The 23,117-nt window shown below is 37.4% G+C and overlaps 1 long non-coding RNA gene across 1 annotated transcript; it reads left to right on the top strand.

The window, feature by feature from the left end:
• The first annotated feature begins 11,677 nt into the window (after positions 1-11,677).
• Positions 11,678-19,108, top strand: LOC142144425 (uncharacterized). Its single transcript, XR_012689704.1, has 2 exons — positions 11,678-13,167; positions 14,464-19,108. It is a non-coding gene; the product is annotated as an uncharacterized LOC142144425 (long non-coding RNA).
• Positions 19,109-23,117: the final 4,009 nt, after the last annotated feature.

Below are 23,117 nucleotides of genomic sequence, written 5' to 3'. Positions count from 1 at the left end.
CCTATCCCTATACCTAACCCTATAATAATACTGTTGACTCTTGAATTGTCTACCAATTGAGCATTTGATACTGTGGATTGCCTTTCCTCCATGAGATCCTTTCAATGAGAGGCTTCAATAATGATTTCAAAGCCTTAATAGCCTTTTTCTATACTTCTCCCACTACGTCACTGTTGGTTAATGGTCTCATGGGTCTGCCTTTGATAATGTCTCGTGGCACACGTCAAGGACGCCCTCTCTCCCCATTAGTCTTCAATTTGGTTTTGGAGCCCATGCTCAGGGTCTTGCAGAATTGAAGTCTCCTTGAAGGAATTAAAATCGGTACTCAAGAATTAAAATTGACGACATTTGCCGATGATGTCATGATTTATATTTCTAACCCAGAATCCTCTCTTCAACCCTTAATGGCTCGAATAGCTGAATTTGGTTCTGTCTCGGGCTTCACGGTCAACTTTGAAAAATCGATAGCCATGTACTTACAAAGGGATGTTACCAAACCATCTTGGGCGCACGAGATTCCTATTGTTTGGGTGAAATCTGCCATGACGTACCTGGGCATCCATATCCCGAAGGATATCCATTCTCTTTATCATCTTAATATCACCAAAGCAATCACAGAAACTGAACACAAAATAAAAGGGTGGGGACGACTAAATTTATCCCTAGGCGGCCGAATCAATTTAATAAAAAATTTTACTTTTCCGAGACTCCTTTACCCACTTCAAATTGTACTTCTACTCTTAACAAACTCAGACTCTGCAAAAATAAATGCTATTTTTCGAAGATTCATTTGGAAATCTAAGAATTGGACTTATAAAACTACAACAACCAAGATGAGGGGAGGTTTTAGTCTACGAAATGTGACTCATTACAATCAGGCCGCTCAATTGAGATATCTTCGAGACTGGATTCATAATACATCTGTATACACCTGTACCATGCTAGACCAAAGCTTTCTACCTGACCTGAGCCTCCGGGCCCTTATTCATATACATGAACAGGAATTGCCTGACTCTGTTCATAATAACCCAAGCCATTTCACTACTAGCACCAACTGTGCAGACAATTTTGATTAAACCCACATGCCTCAACTCACCTCCTCTATTACGCAATCCTGATTTCCAAGACTGCAAGGCTTCCTATCCTTTCACAATGTGGGAGAACATAGGAGTCACCACAATTCGTTCACTAATTGATAGGACGACCCTATGTCCCATGCTCAGGCTTCCTCTGTATTTCCCCCCCTTTGCCCTCACAACCTGGCATATTTTCAATGTCAACATTATATTAGAACTGTTTTACATAATGTAATAAAGGGAGGCATTTAGCTGGCAATATGCAGAGAAAGCATGGAAGTAAAGTAAAACATTGGTGCAGTTATGTAAATACCAAGGTAACCCGCTGGTTCTTGGCACTGCAACATTTCAAGTTCTCGGTAGAACATAGACCTGGGATTCTACACAAAAATGCAGATGCGTTTCCACGCAAATGTGCGCTCCACGCGAAGTCCGCGTCCCCCTACTTGGAGACGCTAGGGGGAGGGATATGTAACAAAGGGAGGCATTTAGCTGGCAATATGCAGAGAAAGCATGGAAGTAGAGTAAAACATTGGTGCAGTTCTGCACGTAGATTAATGATAAACCAGGTAAAGACTTATGTGTAACAAACAATAGTTTAAGTTTGGTTACCTTACATGGTTTGAAAGCTCTTTCTTCACAGCAAACAAATAGGGTGTGTCTGTCCAAACAGAACCATAGATGGGAGCTTCCTCTTAAAGGGAAGGTGGGTATGTCACCTGCCCATCAAGCTAGGGCTGGGGGAGGAGTATCATGTATAAAAGTTTGCTTGTTTCATTTGTTCAGTGAGACCAACGCTGGGGAAGCTGGCTGGTCCTTAGAGAGCTGGTCTATGTGTAGCTAGCATGTAGGGTTTCCAGAATGGCTGTGCAATTCATATGGTGTCAAATAAATTTTTCCATCCTGATAATAAAGCTGCATAAAAAGAAGAAGTTGTTCGCGTGTGCTTCAGCAGTAGTGGGCTCTTGCCACAATAAATTCTCCCCGAACGATTGGGATAACCCATTGGATACAATCCTAGCTATACCTGTCCCGTCACACCAAGCTATTTCACAGCATTATTCTATTCTACATCACCGGTTTGATTATGATAACTCTAAGACGGGTCTCTCAATGGCAAGAACGTTTTCCCACTTTGACTCCAGATTTTCTCTTAAAAGCTCTGGCAAGACAAATACGTTTTATCCCGGCCATGACCTACACAGAAATGTTTATGAATATATATCATAGAGGTTATCTTTCTCCATCCAGGCGTTTCCAGATCAGTTTATCAGACACTCATTCATATCCAAAATGTGTCTCTCCTCGAGCAGATCTGGCGCACTGTTCCTGGGAGTGCCCTCTTATCAAACTTTTCTGGACTGAGGTCTGGAGATACTCACTCACTCACCTGGTAAATTATACTCCCTTGTCCCCGGAATGGGCGATTTTTGGCATTTTGCCACCAGAGATCAAGGTAAACAAGGGATGTAAAAAATGATTACTTGCCATATCAGCAGCAGCGAGGAAGACTGTTCTCCAGGTTTGTGCCCAGAAAGACCTCCAATGTTCCCCCCATGTTCACTTTTTCGACAAAAGCTTTATCATATTTTCCATATGGATTGGATTAAAACTTCACTACAAAAAAATAGTAGGTTTGAATATTTCTTTAACACATGGGAGAGCCTGATAAGTAAGTCTATTACCACATAATATACATATACAAGTGTGGGGGAGCTTCCATCATAAGGCCTGGAACGAATTACGAATTTGGGCTGAGGGTCCTCCGATTGAATTACCTCCACCCAGATAGATGTGGATTGTCAAGGGATGCTGGCCTGTGTCCCTGCATTTGTTGCTGTTACTATTTATGTGCCATCTCTTTGGTATATCTTGCAATGATACTCAATTGTAATGTAAGGGAAAGAGATTTAATGTTTGCAAACATGCTGATTGTTACACTGTAATTGTCTTAAATATTTTGTGATACTTACATATGTACTTTACTGGCAATATGTAACCATTATGTTGTGTGATATTGTCTACCTCAATAAATAAAAAGTTAAAACAAATTAAAATAAATAAATAAAAAGAACCATATCATGTAGAGAATCAATAGGTTTGGCTGCTATGAATAAGGGCCTGTTAGAACTGTGCCCTCAATGTGTGTTGCATGCAGTTCCTCTGTTCCACCAGAGGGCTGCTGTTCTGAACTTTGTGTACTTCACCTGTGGACTTTTTACCTGTGAAGGATTAATATGTCGGACAACAGCTAGAAAGACCGTGGTGTGTGACACTAAGAAAAACAGTGCAGTTGGTCTCTATGTAATTATCTAACAGGAACTATTTCCAATATAGATTGTATACACTATATGTAGAGACATTTTGATATATCCAGAGTCCTTTATGTTATTTAAAGTTAAATAACAATAATAGAAGTCCACTCCAGACTTAATAATCTTTTTTATTGAAATGCTCATTCTATATGAGACCAGTATGTCATTCTTAATATTGAAATTTGAATTTTGTTTTTCTCGTTGTATCAATTGAATGACTAAAGAGAAAATGAATGCTATATGATCATAAGCAAGTTGATTGTTATTATTATTGTTAATAATAGCAGTAGTAGTAGTAGTAGTAGTAGTAGTAGTAGTAGTAGTAGTAGTAGTAGTAGTAGTAGTAGTTGTGGTATTACTAACTCATTATTAATATATGTTTTTTTATATGTGAAACTCATTTATCTGCTAAGATAATATGTTTCTTATTTAAGTTTATTTGTTTTGGTCAGTCATCTGTAATGGATTTTAAGCATGTTTATTTTTCTATCATAAAAATTGCTAAAAATTGGTACTGACGAGTAATGGAGCTTAATATGGACATTCATGACTCTGGGCCTGATTCATTAAGGAAAGTACTCATTTTTTTTACTTAACTTTTCTCCTGGACAAAACCATGCTACAATCCAAAGGGTGCATATTAGTTTTTTTATTTTACACATTGGGAAAATACTGGCTTTTTTTCCTAGATCAACTCTACATTTCAGTGTACAAATAAGCTTTCAAGCATTTCTGTGCTACATGAAAAAACAGCCAGTATTTAACTTATGTGCAAAATAAAAAACTAATTTGCACCACTTGCATTGCAAAATGGTTTTGTCCAGAAAACTTAAGTAAGAAAACTTACTCAATTTCTTGCTTAACTTTTCTTAATGAGTCAGGCCCTCCATGTCTATCTGCATTATTCCTTTATCTCTTCAATGCCTAAGACAATAATTAAGAATTTATAATGACAAAAGTTGTGCTAAACAGCATAAAGCAAACACAAAAAGTCAATCATCTGTAAAAAAAATCTATATAGTGTTATGCAATATATAAAATATAAAAACAATAATCGTCATTTTGTTAACTCTATTTGCACATTTCAACCAATCATGTGAAAAGAACTTGTGGGAATTTGTTAAAAAAAAAAGTCCATTTTGCATGGCATCGTGGTTTTACTTGAATTTTCTTATTAAATGTTATTTTTTTATGATTTTCAAGCTGCATCTTGAAAAAGGGGCAACTATGGACTACAAAACGTCTCTTATTCTTGGTAAAATCTGACTAATTCTTTCATGTGCTGAAATATTATTTTCCTGTCAATGCCCTTCTTAGGAAATACGTATGATTACCTCTAATTTTTTTTATGTCTGTTGGAGCACCAAGGAAATTAGCTATTGATGTTGTGTCTTTTTTTTTAATATGTTTTTTGTAGTTCAAACTTGTTTATGTACCTAAAATGTAATTATCTAAGTACATTAGTATAGGTATAGCTAATTTTTACCTTATATAATCTTTAACACAAGTATGGCTTAAGAAAAGTAGAGTGCAGAGTTTGAAGTAACGCATAGGTTTTGCCGAGTACCATGAAATAATTTTAAACTATGAATAATCGTTTATTATTTTATAATACATGAAGACTTTGCATAAAGAATAATATGAACAGTACTAGGATTTTTGTTTTGGTTCTTGTATTAAAGAATACAAAGCATTTTTTATTGTTTTATAAATAATAATACATTCAAGGTCAGTATTTTTCTATATATATTTAACACTGTCTGAACACACATCCCAAGTGAAAATAGTAGATTAACAATGTGTAAATATAGCAAGTAGGTTATTTTGGACATTTAAGGTTAAAAAGACAAATAGGAACTATAGTAGGAAGATTCATAACCACCTACAAGGTCAATGTCATTTCAATGTTATTCAAATAGCACAGTATGAAAATAATAATATAATTTATAACTTAAATAACAAATAATTTTTAATAATTCAAAATGAAACAATGCATGCCTCCACTACCTTTTCCAAAAGTGCTTTGCTAAAGTAAACTCCTTAGAGTTTACCAACTCTCATTATAATCGTAGTCAGCATTGAACACAAGCAATCGATTGGCTGATCCTTCAAACAGTTATTCATTTCTTCCTCCCCAGTCACTATTGTTTCCTACTAATTTCCAAGTAACTGATTTGTCAAGATATTTAAACAACCAGTTACTTGGAAACTGGTAGGAAGAAAAATAAACACTTCTCCCTACTGTACTCATTAAACATTTTAACTAAGCAGAGATTAAACATGGTCTATATCAATACAAAAAACTTTGCTAACTTAATTGCACACAGCAACTAGCAACATCACCATGGATTTTATGATGACAACATTCATAAAAACACATGTCAAATTTCATCATTATTGAACAAAGTGATTTCAAACTTTAGAGCGCTTTAAAAAGATAGATACAATTAGCCTAGGTCAGAGCGATAACTAGGGGTGGTGCTGTATGAATTCATTTTTCAGGGGGTTCTGGAACAGGATTAATTGTTTCTTTTTTAAACAGTATAATTATGATATAAACATTTAAGATTTTTATATTTCCATAAATGTTTATATTTCCATTTATCCTATAACAAAAACCGAGATTTTGTTATAGAATAAGCCCCCTTTTTGTTTTATAATTATTTTTTAATTCTGCTTTTGATTAAGTAAGCAGTAAATTTATAAGAAGAGAGTCAGAGGCGTGTATTTTTTTTTTAAAGATTTGCAGAAATAAACACTTATTTTGACTTATAAGTAATTAATAGAAATTAACTATTCAGAGTTCATTCGATCGACTAATTTGTATAAAGACTTCATGCTTAAGTGCCTGCTATACTCACCTTGGATTTCTCCTAATAACAAATAAGGAAAAGGGTATCAACTGAATATTGCTGTAGGGATAGCCAATATGGCCACACTGGACGCAAGTTGCTTCTCAAACTGGTTTGTTGAATAGGTACACAAATATGAAAATTTACTGGAATGTCTTGAAATTTAAATTGGCTCTGTTCACTGGTCAAATTAATAAATATTTTTAAAATACTTTTTTTGTATTTAGAAATGCTACTTGTGCTAACAGCTGTGTGACAGGCATTATGAAAGTAAAGCTTAGGACCACTTGGCACCCTGTCGCATCTATACCATTATTGCCTTTCTGCATTGAATATGATATTTTAAGTATTTTCATGTTATGTTTGCATAATTCTTAAATGTGCATATCCTCTGTGCACCGTGGGGCAGGTTGACATGTTCCCTAAAGAAACAGCTACCACCTTGGTTATCAGAGGCCCAGCCAACCAAAGGTAACTGAGGAGCAGTGCATAAGACTTTGCAAGACTCCCTTTGCTAGTTGTCAGTCTTACGCTTGAAGTGCCAATCAGACCCGTTGCTATTTTTCCCATAAAAGACTACAAGGGGGTGAACCATGGCTGTTCAGCAGGTTAATTTGACGTATGATCCCTGTGATGATTGTGTGGGCACTGGGTTCTCATCTTCCTGTCAAACTAGCCAGCTCAGAGCTGCTTACCATAGGGGGTAGGGCTGGTGGTCAGCCATTCTCATAACCAGTACCCAATCCAGGGCAGGAGAACCATTTAAGACCTGCTCTGCTAAAGTCACACTACAGTGAGATCTAAGAGTGGCATAAAAGACAGCGTCACTCCACCAACAATTTTTCTTGCTCTGACAGTCCTGACTAGGGGTTAGGGCTCCTTTTGGATTGTTCAGTTGCTCATACTATGGGATCTTGGGAGTCTCCAAGTATCATAACTCTTTGTGGGCCTGACAAAAGCCGGGTGACATTTTATTTTTTCCGAACTGAGCTGATAGACAAGTGTAAGTACATGGTTTAGCAATCAGAATTCCTTCATTGCAGTGTTTTGTGTTATAATTGGTGTTTTTACCTGCTGGTATTTATTGCTGCACATTCCTATAACTGTTGAATATTGTGTTTTACAATAAAGGGTCGAATAAGGCTACTTTCGGGCAAGCCAGTCAACGCAGAAACAAAAGGGCACACTATTACCTCTGGTATCCTCACGCTATTTAAATAGTATTTAAAAATAAAAATAGTACAAAGTTCATTAAATTATATCTATGTGGTGTAGATATAACTTGGCAATGGTGCTAGTTAAATAAGTCCACTTGTGTGGACATTATAGACACTAGCATTTATTTTGTAAACCCAAATCTGATTTGATGGCTTTGTAGACACTAGCATGTATATCTAACTTTACCTGGATTGCTAGATGCATTCTGCTGACATCTGGTCCAAACTTTCTTACCTTCTTTTTGTGTCCTGAAATCCCCAGCCAAGCAGATATTCATAATTCATGCTGCTTATTTAAAAATGATTAAGTCTATGTAGAGAAGTACATGTGGGGGTAAATTTTAGCATGATATTTGATTAGTTATTTTATGTGTGTTTTCTCAAAAACCTTTGCTACAGTGCAGAAAACAATAATGAATTCAAAGTCAACTGCTTTAAAAATACACATGGTCAGATGTTGGATATGGATTTCTGTGAATCTGCAATGTGATGCATAACTCACATTTTCTCTATTCATTATTTTTAACCAAAGGTGCTCCAACTGGCTGCAAGCTATTTCTGAAATGGGTTCATTAAATTGATACAAAAATTTGAAAATTCACTAGAGTTCATAACAGCAAAGCTCAAGCAAATGGCAAACGTGAATGATGGCCCTCGATAAACTGTATTGAACATGTGCTACACATTTTAAAACTGAATTGTGGTCTATTAAAGATTGTACCACAAATGTGTTCATTGCCATCAAACCAGTGAAATTTGATAGAAATTCAAGCCAGTTCAAAAATTTTGAGCATCTCTAATTTACAAAAAAATATAAATGGCAATGATGAGATAGTGTTAGTAGACCCAATCGCTAGTGCTTACAGTAAGTGTTTATACCCAGGGCCGGATTTCCCGCTAGGCAACCTAGGCAGCTGCCTAGGGCCTAGCGGTCCCCAGAGGGCCCTTCCAGAGCCGACGATTAGCAGGGTAGGAAAGGCAGAGGGGCGCTCCCCTCCGCCTGCCATTCCCCTCTGTCCGCATAATAAACAAGAACTGGAGGCGAAAATTTATTTAAGAAAAAAAAAATCAGCTGACCGTGCACCAGCTCCCGGCAGTCTCCTCTCCTCCTCTCTCCCACTGAATGTCGGGCGTGATGTCATCACGTCCGACGTCATTTTCAGTGAAAATTTAGCGAGGAGCAGGAGCATTGCTGGAGCAGAGAGGAGGTACAGCGGCAGCGCGCCATACAGGATAAAAGAAAAGACAAGAAGAACATAAGAGAACAGAAAAGAAAAAAAGGCAATTGAAAGGTAAGTTAACTTACGGAGGCACATAGGGTGAGGGGCAAGAGAAATGTGGAATAAGCATTAAGGGCGCAAGGAGGCAAGAGAAAGGTGGAACAAGCAAGGATGGCACAGATGGGCAAGAGAAAGGTGGAACAAGTATTAAGGGCACAAAGGGGCAAGAAAAGGGTGGAATAAGCATTAAGGGCACAGAGGGGCAAGAGAAAGGTGGAATAAGCATTAAGGGCACAGAGGGGCAAGAGAAAGGTGGAACAAGCAAGGAGGGCACAGAGGGGCAAGAGAAAGGTGGAATAAGCATGAAGGGCACAGAGGGTGAGGGGAAACAAGAGACATGTGGAACAAAAATATGGAGGGCACTGTTAGGGGAAATAAACAAGGGGGGCAAAAATATGGAGGGCGCAGTGTGATGGTGAAGGGTGCACAGTGTGATGATTAAAGGGCAAAAGCATGATGGAGGGCACAGTGTGATGATGAAGGGAGTAGAGTGTACTAAAGGGGAAACAGTGTGAAGAAGGAACAAAAGTGATAAAGTGGGGACATTTTTTTCTCTTCTATACTTCTCCAACTTATTTGGCAAAAATCATTTTTGTAGGAGGGAGCTGTGAGATCGTGCGCAGGCCCAGTGTGCCTGGACTGGGCGTGCAGGGAATGAAGTGACATCATACGGAGGATCGAGGTAGACTGAGCAGAGTTGGACCAATAATAGCAACCATCAGCAAACGTGAGTAATGAAAAGTAATCATTATTAAAGATTAAAGCTATGTACAACATTGTTTGCACTCTTTTTTTATGTAAGGATTTAATTAAAAGTTAATATTTTTTGGTATAACTTTGTCTGCACTATCTTTTCTAGTAGGTATTAAAAGTTAATATAATCTATGCTTTAAAAACAAAACAAAAAAAGTAGTGCTATGGATTGTTTCACGGAGGGGGGCCCCAAACCAGTATCTTGCCTAGGGCCCTATAAGGTCTAAATCCGGCTCTGTTTATACCCATGTTTGAGATTGAAACTTTTTATATTGCAGCAAACAGAATCAATACTGTGTACTGACACCCAAATTATTGTTAGAGCAAATAATTAATAAGGTTTTATAACTTTGCCATGTAAAAAAATGCATGTAAAGTGCTTTAAATGTTTATAGTCTTAGTAGTGATATTTCCAATTCAGTGCTTAGGGCGATTAGGATTCATCCTGCACATAAACTTCAAAGTGCTAAAAAAAGTCCCATGTATCCTTAGCACATAAAGGGATTCAAATAAGTAAAAACTAAACTTACCAGTCCCAACCGGTATTTCCTGTCAGTGGGGTCAAGTGAGAGCCAGGATGTAATGATATCATCACTCTGTTTGCACGATGAGGTCATTAAGTGCATCAGCATTCTGTAAACTGCAATATAGAAATACTAAAAGAGCATGGAGATAGGGAGAGGGAACTAACATTGCCCAATCTACCCCATACTGGTGCCTAAAGACTTGGGGCACAATCAGTGAAAAGAGGGGAGTTCACACAATGCAATACTTGAAAAGGATTTTGGGTACGTGTTTTATCAGTTGTATCATTTGCACCAGGTACAGGGCAAGTGTAAGTGCTAAGTGATAGTTACAGTCAAGTCCATAAATATTGGGACATGGACACAATTCTCATATTTTGGGATCTATATACCACCACAATGGATTTGAAATGAAACTAACAAGATGTGCTTTTACTGCAGACTTTCAGCTTTAATTTGAGGGAATTTACATCCAAATCAGGTGAACATTGTAGAAATTACAACAGTTTCTATATGTTCTCTGTGGATCATGTTAGGTTATATATATGCATTTGCTATATGCATTATTTAATATAATGTAATAATATTTAGATATATGTTGTGATTCTTTCAAGAAGATCTTCTACCTGAGATTTTATTTGTGGATAAGCAATACCTACATTTTTATGTTTTCTCTGGTCAGGGGATCTGGATCACGAGAGATATAATATCTCTTAAGTTAGTGATATATTGCCGGATATCTCCGTAATGAATGTTATATTATTGGATAGTCCAGGTCAGTCAGCTGATGATCGTGTGTTTCCTATGTTCCAAGATCCATGGTCACATGATCATCAGCTGACCGTCCGGGATTGTCCAATAGTATAACATTCATTGCGGGATTATCCAGCAGTATAACGCTCACTTAGGAGATATTACATCTCTTGTGATCACTTGTGAACACACGATCATCAGCTGACTGACCTGGACTATCCAATAATATAACATTCAATACGGAGATATCCGGCAATATATCACTAACTTAAGAGATATTATATCTCTCGTGATCCAGATCCCCTGACCAGAGAAAACATAAAAATGTAGGTATTGCTTATCCACAAATAAAATCTCAGGTAGAAGATCTTCTTGAAAGAATCACAACATATATCTAAATATTATTACATTATATTAAATAATGCATATAGCAAATGCATATATATAACCTAACATGATTCAAATCAATTGTGGTGGTGTATAGAGCCCAAAATATGAGAATTGTGTCGATATCCCAATATTAATGGCCTTGACTGTATGACAGTCACGTATGCACTTTTATTTGCAAGTAAGAGCAATTGTTAAAATGCATTTTATGTACAGTAGACATTAATAACATCCTGATAAATGTATTTCATGGAGAAAAAAATTAACAAAATGTTTTATTTAATGTTTTTTCATTTATGACTATACTAATAAGAGGTGACAATTATTGAATACTTCTTTCTTTTTTGTGTGTGTTCTATTGAAACTTTATATTGTACATATGTTCTTATCTTGCAGAGTGTTGTGTATAAGAAGAGCATACCTACATCCGTATTCAACAAAAGACATTTCTTCAGATCTGCTTGGAGTTGAATGTGAACGTGTGTATTATGTACGTTTTAAAAAAATCAATCAAGCCCTTGTTAAATATGATTTTTTGTTAAGGCCTCATAAGGCCTTTGTTCAGCCATTTTATTGTAACTTGTATAGAAATATTATTTGCTAGAAGAGATTATTCATTTTTCTGTTAACTTGCAGTTTTGCAATATGTGAGCCTATGGCCTTGAAGTTGAACTAATAGAGAACACCTGAAGAATGTAACCAGTTATGAAAACAATAATGAGCTTCATATCCAGCTGGTAGTATGGGAGCTGTATCCATGGTGTTGCACATAGCATATCTCCAACTCCCCTTGAGATAAGAAATAATAGGCTCATCTGTCCTTAGAAGGGGGAGAAAAGTAAACACCTCAAGAATACGTGAGAAAGTTAATCAGTAGCGCTTCTCATAAACTAGTGGTATAAACTATTGTATGCATATGACGTAGGATTCATTTATTCAGTAGCCTATAAAAACCTGTATCTTTGTATCAATAAACTAGAGAATATTCCTTGCATACAGAACTTGGTCTGTGTCAATTCTCTCCAGCTGATTGAAGCGCTTCCAGATATACTTGACACCACAGGCTGACTTGGGTCAGAATTTTAGATTTAACAACTTGGAGGTCGCCACAGAGATTCGCTGTCCAGCAGGCTACAAGACAGACAACGGAGGTTTCCCAGCACATTGAACCCCAACATCCGCGGTCAGTAGATTTCTACTCGTTGGTCTTCCTAGTCTGGGTCACCTCATGTCTGTCTGAGGCACCTGACACGCGAATTTGTGAGTCTCAAGTATCATCTGATTAATATAATACAGTATTAACCCAATTTGTTTACTGTAATTGTATTGTTGATTAGATTTTTGAAAGATGATTGAATTTTGAGTGCATGTGTTTGTACCTATGTATGATGTATAAAGCATAAAAGTCACATAAGACATTGATCAAAGAAGCATGTAATGGAATAGAGGGATTTAGAGAGTTATTGTTTTGAACATTGAGTGAACATTTTAGACACCATCCCCAGAGGTATATCAAAGAAGGGAGATTCTGTAATCTGCCCAAATTGTGTAAGAGAGATTTCCAAAAGACCTTCGTCCCAGATACTGTCAAAGAAGCTATTTAGCACGGACATCCAGTACAAGGAGTCCACAGAACGGGACGTCCAGTGCAAGGACAACCCACAGAAACTAGATAAGAGTCCCGATTTGGACTCAACAGAATACTGTCAATACGAGTAATATAGATAGTAAACAAATGACAGCAGCTCCCTCATAGATATGATGCACAAAGACTAAAGGAAATGGGGGAGTAGAAGGTCTGCAGGGAATTTTTCAAGAAAGCGGAGATAGCCAAAGATATGTGTGGATGGAGAAACAAAGGTGTTGCAAGTGGTAATGTGACAAGAACAAAGGGGTATTGAGATCAAACCCCAAGAGATTGTTTGAGGTGGCACAGGAAAGTTAAGAGATCTGAAAAGTCGAAATATATGTGGATATGCTAAATGCATCGGAAGCTGAATAATGAATCAAGTAGGTTGTATATTATAAATGTATGTTTGATCCTGTGCAGCTGAATAAGTGATATGTGCCCCTCCCTTATTCTGTGTAAATGATTTCAGTGTGTTGAGATAAGAAGCACACTGTTTTTTGTTTTTTGACAATGTATGTAAAATTAAAAAAATGTGTCCGGAGTGCTGATTGATGATAACATGTTGAAGCTAACTTGTATTTAGTGTAATGCTGGGACTTGTAGTTCCACAGCAGTAGGCTGGAAGATGTCAGTTAAGTTTTCTTTCTCTGTATGTGAGTTTTGTCTCCGTCTTACTGCGTGTGAGAGAGATCCGTGATAATTCACATTGTTTGTTCTCTGTCTTAGTGCTCTATAAGGGAGATGTTTGATTTACTTTAAATCACAATGTTTGTCTGTCTTGTCCGTTTTTTACAAGAGACATGTTTCAAGGTTGAAAAAGTTGTACATTCATTGCTTAATGATAAGCTTTTAAAAAGATACAAAAGAAGTTTTAAAATGTTTGGTCCGATTGCACGGACAAGATTGTAAATAATGTACATTATCACTATAAGTACTAGTGTCAGAACAAAGCTGGCTGGGATCCAACAAGCCGTTTCTGTATTTGAACAAAATAATTTTGTTTCTGAAGTTCAGAAATATAGCTTTCTCTTTAATGAAGTTGAGAATTGTGGGAGTGAGCTTACATGCTGTTTTTATCTGTGTTAAAATGGCGCTGATGAATGTTCTCAGAAATCAGGAGGGTTTGTTATGCCTTTAAAGAAATGTTACGAGATAAAATGTCGTCTGTGAGCGAGACTTAAGTGAATATATTTTTACTTTGAACACGAAAATCACAGAATCTAGAAATATGTGTGAATATTTGGTCACGGGAGAGAGATTTTGTTGAGAAAATGTTGAATGATTTACAGACACAATGTATTGTGTCTAACGAGAGTACTCTGATTTATGAGACAGTGCTGCTTTTAAAATGGTTGAATACTTGGAACCAAGATTCCAGATTGAATGTTTCTAAACCCGGAAATTTAATTAGTGTCATTTAAAAGGGCTGTACTAAGAGATGATAAGAAAGGAGTGGCTTTGAACACTCGCCCAGGTCTCGTCACTTTGACATTCTCTATTTGTGAAATTAGGGACTGCCCCTTTGAGGAAATCAAGGCATGGAACGCATAGCGTCACAGTTAAGCTTTTAGCAGCTGTTCACTGGTTACCTGATAACAGTATACACGCATGTTACAGTTACAGTAATTCCTAGTAAATAAATGTTAATCTCTATGCAAAAGTTTTTTTATTCACAGGTCTCCAGCTGCAAAGACCCATTAGGCAATCCAGATTGCATTGATTTAACTTCCAATGCACCATCTTTGCACCACAACAAACATAAGTATAAACTAATGAAGGATTTAAATAACGTAAACTCTTCTGAGTAATGATTACCTTGTTTTGGAAGAGATATTAGAGTTTATGTGCTATTCACATAGCAAATGCATGAACTAGGTGGTTTTTCTGTATGTGCAGAAAGCAAAAGGTTTTTATTTGTATCCTCATTACAGTTTTGAGTAAATCAGTGTTTGTAAAGACATTTACTGCCCTTATTTACTGTGCTATAATTGTCATATACTGTAAATAATTCTTTTTATTGTGGGTATGGTAATGCATTGATGGGAATTCTATATTTTTACAGAAATGAAAAAGATTTAAGACTTTAAGAGCAATTGTATGTGCTCCTGCATTAGCACTTCTGGATCATAGCAAGCCATTTATACTCTCCTCTGAGCAGAACCAAATGTTTAACCAATTTTAAGCTGAAATAACTTCAGCGCCAGCACTGGCTTTGCCAGATTATGACAAGCCTTTCACATTATTTTGTTATGAAGTCAGTGCACATGTACAAGGAGTACTGACACAAATACATGGTCGCAAGCTAAGGTCACTTGCATACTACTCTGCTTTAGTGCTTGAAAAGAGTATAGATATTGTGCTAGGACACCCAGTTACCTTAACGGTATCGTACGTTGTGACAGAAACCAAGCACAAGCAAAACATTTGTTACCGGCCAGATTTACTAAGTATGAAGATATACAGCACAAAGGACATTCCCTCCTATTGTGAAATGAGTGACATATAACACTTGCCGAGCGCACTGTGTATTTTCTTCCTCCCTTTCCTTTTTTATTAGAAGAAAAAAAAAAAAAAAAAAAAGGAAGCACAAGAGGCCCCAGAGCCTCTCATGTTCACAGATATATGTTAAGACCTTCAGACAAGGGGAATCTGAGTAAACTGTATTTTAAGTTTTTTAAAGGTCCAAGGGAGACCAGAGAGGGGAGTTCATTGATATTAGCAGGAGGAATATAGATTGCACGTTATTTTCCTTTGCTGTGCGCTGTAGATGTGTACTAGACTAGAAAGGAAAGCCAAGTTTGGAAGAACCAGACTCAGGCCCATAGTAATGTATAGATCATTATACATAATTAGAAAATTCTAATATGAAAGTTTAACCCAACCAAATAAAGAAAAGAGCAACCCATGACTACAGGGGTTTACACCCAATGCAGGAATGTGTTTGTGAGTATTGTGGCCCAACACATTATTATATACACTAATAGAACTGATGATGTGGCTTAGTAACAGGTTATTTAAGCTAAGTGTTTCTCTTCCAGAAGAATTAAAGTTACCACATCTGTCTTAACCGTTGTACTGTACACTCCATCTAATGAGTGTAAACTTTGTGGAACTCAGAAACCAAGAACCTTTTCCTTGGATTCCACATGCTCCTTACTGAAGCCTATCCTAATGAAGTAGCACTGCTTACTCCCAGTAACGTTACACTTAAGCAGTGCACAATGTTGAATCCTGCTGCCTTATTGCAGCAAGTTTCAAAAGATGGGAGAAGTACCTGTATATATTGGGGTTACCCTAGGGATTTGGGGGAATTCCATTCCAGCTTGAACAGAAAGAAAGGAAAAAAAAAAATGCAAACAAAATTTTTCTGAACATGATTGCATAGAACTAATGAAACAAGAATCTCTGGTTTTATCTCACATTAAAGATAAACCATTACCAGATGCAGACATCACTCTTTTTGTAGATGGTTCACACTATCACATAGATCCTGTCCCGTATACAGGGTGTGCTGTAACCACACACACAGAAATAGTGATTCAACAGACTCTACCGAGTCACATGTCAGCACAAGAAGCTGAACTAAAGGCCCTGACACTTGCATGCATATATGCAAAAGGACAAAGAGTAAATATTTACACTGATTCAAGTTATGCATTTGTAATTGCGCATGATTATGGCCCTGTATGGAAAAGTAGGGACCTTATGGGTTCAGCAAGCAAACCAGTCAATATGATGAACATACCAGGGCATTGTTCACTGCATTCCAGCTGTCCTCCAAACAGTGATGAAGATGAAGACACACACAGAGATACTACCCCCGAAGCTAAGTGAAATAGACCAGGCCGCACGAGAAGCCGCCATAGCCCCAGTACCCCAAGGGGAGTCTATTTACATGGTGACCCCCTGACCCCTGTTTGACCAGAGCACACTCTAACTTATGGAAAGACAAGCAACAGAAAATAAGAAAAAGACTTGGGCAATACATGGAGCACTAGAAGTGCAAGGAGTGGTGTAAAGGTCAGCGTTTGTGTCTGCCAAAAGTAGTTTATCCCATTATGGCCAATATAGCACACGAGAAAGTGCATCTGGGAAAAGATGCTATGGTTGTACTCACTAGCAGCTTATGGATAGTACCAGGGTTCGCCCAAGCAGCACAGTCGTTAGTGGCAGAATGCCTAGTCTGTGCACAAAGTAACCCGAGTAAGTCTGTCCTATGGAAAAGCACACCCCAGACATAATATCCCTATAAGAGGATACAGATAGACTTTATAACTTCCCAAATGCTCGGGCTTTGAGAATGTGCTTGTCTGTGTCAACTTCTTTAGTCACTGGCTGGAGACATGGCTGTATAGAAAAGCAAATGCTAAAGCATTAGCCAAGAAAATTGCGAATGAGGTAATCTGATGATATGGTGTACCAGAGGTCATTGTAAGTGACGGAGGGATACACTTTACGGGGCAAGGATTCCAGAAACTATCACACCCCCTACAGATCCCAAAGTTCAGGATGTATGGAGCGCCTTAATGGTACACTGAAATTGAAAATGCAGAAAATAATGGCTGAAACAGGTCTGCCATGGATCTCATGTTTACCTGCACTCAGTAAAAAATACTGCTAGGAAAGACACAGGTTTAACACCATATGAGATATTGTTTGGCACAGCAAACAGAACAGGCTGTTATTTTCCATAGCAACTACACCATGTATATAGTGATTTGTTGAATTATGTTGCCTTATTATAGAAACAACTAACTGAAATACATGGTCAAATATTCTCCTCCATTGCAAACCCTAATTTTGATACAGGTACCCATAAACTGCACCCTGGGGGGCTGGGTGGTCGTGAGAAAGCACATCAGGAGAAGTCTTGAACCCAGATACAAGGGTCCTTATCAAGTCCTGTTGACGACTCCCATGGCAGTGAAAGTACAGGAAAGAGACACCTGGATTCACGCATAACACTGCAAAGTCTTCAAATCAGGGGAGTCTTGTTCTGATAAATAGAAATGACTGTCTCATTGTATTGATATGTCTTGCCAGAATAATTGTGACTGAAGTAGGGATTAAGGCCTCCCTAACCCAGTATGAAACAGACAGTTAAGTGACATATTGCCTATGCCACTGTGAGAAACATATGGGAAGGAGTGCTCAACAATTTGCACTCATAGTAGAGTAAACTCTGAAAATGTCTTTGTGCAGATGCATAACCTCATTGGTAAAGTTGTCAGTAATGATTCATGTTGGATATTGGAAATATTGGCATTAGTAGCAAATGGTTTAGCAATCCTGTTGATCGTATAGGTGATAATGAAACTAAATATATGGCTGATTAAGAAGTTACTGACACTTGATTGTTGTCTCTCCAAAAAGGGAACCACTGAAAATCCCGAACCTCTGATGATCACAGAAATTACTTCTGAAACCTGACCAGACTATGAGTGTCATGAATTATTTGGACTAGCAAAGCCAAAGAACTGCAGAGTTTGCAACAAGAAACTACTAAAGATTGAACAAAGGACATGCAAGGCCTGCAGAACTACTATAGACTCATTAACTATCTTTTAAGAAACCATCTTTTAAGAAACCATCTTCTAAGAAACCATCTTTTCTAGACATGGACATTTGCCAAAATGCATCTCCTCATAAATCAAGTTAGGACAGGGAGGATCACAGGCTTATTAGTGGGGGATGAGTTGACAGATTCCTAAGGGGACCAACTCTATGCATGTGGCCTCCTACATGTGTATAAGTACCTGCTTATTAAGAATGTGGTTCTATAGATAGGATTAGGTAGGTAGGAGGAGAAAGGGTCGAAAATTGAATAAAAGATGGGAAATGTTAAATATGATTTTTTGTTAAGGCCTCATAAGGCCTTTGTTCAGCCATTTTATTGTAACTTGTATAGAAATATTATTTGCTAGAAGAGATTATTCATTTTTCTGTTAACTTGCAGTTTTGCAATATGTGAGCCTATGGCCTTGAAGTTGAACTAATAGAGAACACCTGAAGAATGTAACCAGTTATGAAAACAATAATGAGCTTCATATCCAGCTGGTAGTATGGGAGCTGTATCCATGGTGTTGCACATAGCATATCTCCAACTCCCCTTGAGATAAGAAATAATAGGCTCATCTGTCCTTAGAAGGGGGAGAAAAGTAAACACCTCAAGAATACGTGAGAAAGTTAATCAGTAGCGCTTCTCATAAACTAGTGGTATAAACTATTGTATGCATATGACGTAGGATTCATTTATTCAGTAGCCTATAAAAACCTGTATCTTTGTATCAATAAACTAGAGAATATTCCTTGCATACAGAACTTGGTCTGTGTCAATTCTCTCCAGCTGATTGAAGCGCTTCCAGATATACTTGACACCACAGGCTGACTTGGGTCAGAATTTTAGATTTAACACCCTTTATGCATGTAATTCAAGACATTACAAACTTGGGGAAAAAAATGTTTATTATTTTGAAGTGCAGATTTTATTATAGAAATCTATGTGTAGAATCCTGCTTTTTGTAGTTTTGGAAAAGAGTAATGATGCCAAAGCAAGGAACACAAATTACACTTTTTCATCATTTTGGGTAGATTTTCTTTACCAAGTCAGGAGCTATAACAAACCAATTGTATTTTCTGAAAATTCAAAGGCTTTGTTTCGGTTCTGAATAAAGAAATTACTGATACTGATGTTGGGATGTGTCCAGCCCAATGATTGCCAAAAGCTCAGCATAGGTGTGAGAAAAGCCTCAACAGTGACATTCCCACCACAATTAGTTGTTCCTAGCCCCTTTCAACGCTTTACTTAACTGTTCTTTACAGCATCAGACAAGATTGCAAGTCATCACTATATGAAATCTTTCGTTAGTTGTCAATACTAGTTTTACTGGCACTACTAACATATTAAACAGCACACTACTTCTTCGTGTATTGTTTGTAATGAAGAGACAAAAGGACAAACTCTATGTAACAATAGCAGAACCATCTTGTATTCTGTGAAGTACAGAAGTCAAGTCAGGGCTCCAAAGACAGATGGACAGTATAATAGCATCTTTATTAGGCCAAAGTGTAGGAACAACAAGCACAGCAGCACAGGAACAGTGAGGAGGCTATTTAAAATATTAGATAAAATACAAATAGTGTTAACACCAGGAGAGGGTAGAACAGAGCCAAAATACATCTTCCTCTTAGTAATCTAAGTTTCTTTAGAAATAACCCTTCACATGTGATTCATTCTTTCACACATTGGTCCAGTCACAGCAAACTTTAGTTTGATATATATTTATACAAGCCTCAAAATTGAGGTTATTATTATTATTTATTTTTAAGGACAAGGCACAGTAAAATGGCAATTGACAATAATTAGTTCTTAGTGTCCATATTTATACTGCTAAATAATGTGACAAAGATAAATTTGTATTATATACAGTGTCCACTTTAGGACAACATTTGTCAGGTGCAAACATCATCATTTGTCAGAAAAATCTAACGTAAATCCTGTCTGCGCATTCTCACAACTGGGACACTTGACCGGCAAAAAACACAAGTTCGCTGCGTATCCAAACGCAAAGGACACTTACTACGGTCTATGATTTCAGGGTTAAAACCAGGGAGGTAAATTGGCGTTATGCCAGAGTCAATGGACAATGACGGTGTTACCATCCAGGATTGTTCATGTCAGGTAGCAGCGTGTTTTACGGCGTGAAGCATGCACCTGTCAGGGGTCTAGATTGATTCCCAGCGGCCAATCACCAACATACACAACAGCACACCACCTTGTTATGTAATTGTGATGTTTGCTCCCTACTCACCTACATGCACTCCGCTCATTAAACACCGCTATAAAAAGACCGATTGGAGAATACACTGTATGCTGCCATTTCCTATGCATCTGCTATTACTTGCATTCTGCTGTGTAAAATTCTTGGAGAGCTACAATCGGTTAACAAGGTGTGAGGATACCGGGTTCAACGTATCCTTCTGCGCCACACAGCTGGCCTACTGGTTCCTACCCAAAGTTCAAAATCACCCAGGCAAATATCCAAAATAAAACAAAGTTTATTTAACAAAATGATAGCACAAAACAGCAATAAACATATTTACATAATAACTTGCAACAAATAACACTACAGTCTGGCACAGAAAACAGAGAGAGTATAATGAAAACACCTCACCAGCATCCTTGTCACTTTTAGGGACTGCTGTCTATCAATCCAAGCGTATCCCCCTTTCTCCTTTAAGTCTACCAGGAAAGGTAGCGGCCTTCAGTCACTGTCACTCTGCTTTCGGCGGACACATAGCTCCCCAAGACCTGGAGAGGTATTTCAGCAGTACTCTGGGGACCGATTGTCCCTTACCTATTAGGGGCAGAGATCTATATCTCAACGCCAGCCTGACTTCAGCTATCACTTTTTAGTGAATGCCAATTTGCTGTCCTCTGGAGCTCTCTTTTAAGCCCAAAAATGACCTCATCAGAAATTTCAGGACCTGCCTGATTGGTCCTTTTCTGTGTTTACCTTTTCCCAGGTAAACATACAGCCAAAGGGATAGCAGATGAGTCACTCCTGATTTAATTAGAGACAGGTATTGTTCTGTGGCTATACAGCAGAGTTTGTTTAAACAGAAGAGATCACAATCCAGACACATTTACATTTAAATACACAATGCAGTCCTCTGTAATTAAACATTGAGCTCACATCTAAACAAAGACAAGAGACCCCCTGGTGTGCTGTACATTCATACAGGCCTTATGGACAATAACCCTTTTGCCTAGACTGAAGCAATGAATTAGTCTGCAAGATAACGATACATACTGGCAGACCTTTTACCACTTTCAAAATAGAATATACACAAGTCTAAATATGACTGAGAAATATGGGGAATCAGAGGGCTAGAAATAGTATATGTTTTTATAGTCCGTAGTTCACAGGTTGAGGTGATATTAATACCTTGTTTCCCCACACAAGGGATTTATTTGTTTCTAATTTTTTGCTTTCACAATATCTTTAGCAATATGCTAGATCTCAATTCCAACCACTTTAAAAATACCTAATTTTGTGCCCCCTCACAGTATTTATAATTTATCATTGTTTGCAAAGTCACACAAAACATTCCTAGCTTGTGATATTTACATTTTTTTCTGAAAGAACATTTCATATTTGGTGTTGGACTTTTTTTTTTCCGATTACCACAATTTACATAAATGTAGAATATTGAGCACCAAGAATGAGGGTACATGTAAAGGATACAGATTAAATCATTAACGTTCATTGGCTAAAGATTAATGTTTGTGTTAGATGTTGCCTCAGGCAATGATATATCTCTCATGGCTAATTCTCATGATTTTGAAAATGGGGCAGTGGCATCCGTGAAACCTTAATGTCCTTTATTTATATACATGACTATCCAGTAGCAAGCGGACTAAGCTGTTATATAAGATTTCACTAGTAATGAAGGTCATTGGTGATTATGCTGATGAAGATGATGATCCTTCGAGTGCTCAGGTTTCCTCCCACACTCCAAAAACATACTGGTAATTTAATTGGCTGCTAACAAATTGACCCTAGTCTGTGTGTCTGTCTGCCTGTCTGTGTGTGTGTTATGGAATTTAGACTGTAAACTCCAATGGGGCAGCGACTGATGTGAGTGAGTTCTCTGTACAGCGCTGCGTAATTAGTGGCGTTATATAGAAAAATGGTGATGATGATTATGGTGATGATTCATGCTGAGTGATAGGCAGCAGACTAGTGTGCAAATTTCACTCTGTTAATAAAACTCTGTTTTGATAGCCAGGAGACAAGCTTGCTCTTCAAATCCCACCTCCATTGCATTTTTCTTTTTATACTTAACCTTTATTGTACCTGAAATCTAGCTTGCCAATTTACAGTTGCTTCCTTGCCTTTACTGTATATTAAAAAGGTAATATTAAATAGATGAAGGAGTAGTTATTGAAATGTGATGTCTGAAACCTTGATTTTTGTCCCTAATCACAAATTGTTTCACAGGCCATAAAACACTGCTATTCATAGTAACTCAAGAGTTAAGAGTTGTTTTGCTAATCCCCTGCTATCATACTGTAACTACTTTTGGAACTCAAATATACTTTGTTCTTTTTTGTTTCTTTGAAAAAACGACCATAATGTATGTTATGAAGTCTCAGTTTTACCGTCCTAAAAACATTTTACTTGAATAGTATAGCTTGTGTACAATGAGATAGTGGTGTTATGACCTTGACTGTAAGGGGTAAGCTTGCTGCACACCCATTATCATTCAAACTGTGTTTAATATAGCTTAATTGTAGTATGATAAAAATGCATGTAGGTGTTTTATG

This window comes from Mixophyes fleayi, chromosome 3 (assembly GCF_038048845.1).
Source record: "Mixophyes fleayi isolate aMixFle1 chromosome 3, aMixFle1.hap1, whole genome shotgun sequence".
In the NCBI taxonomy this organism is placed as follows: Eukaryota; Metazoa; Chordata; class Amphibia; order Anura; family Limnodynastidae; genus Mixophyes; species Mixophyes fleayi.
This window is presented reverse-complemented; position numbering and strand designations above follow the sequence as displayed.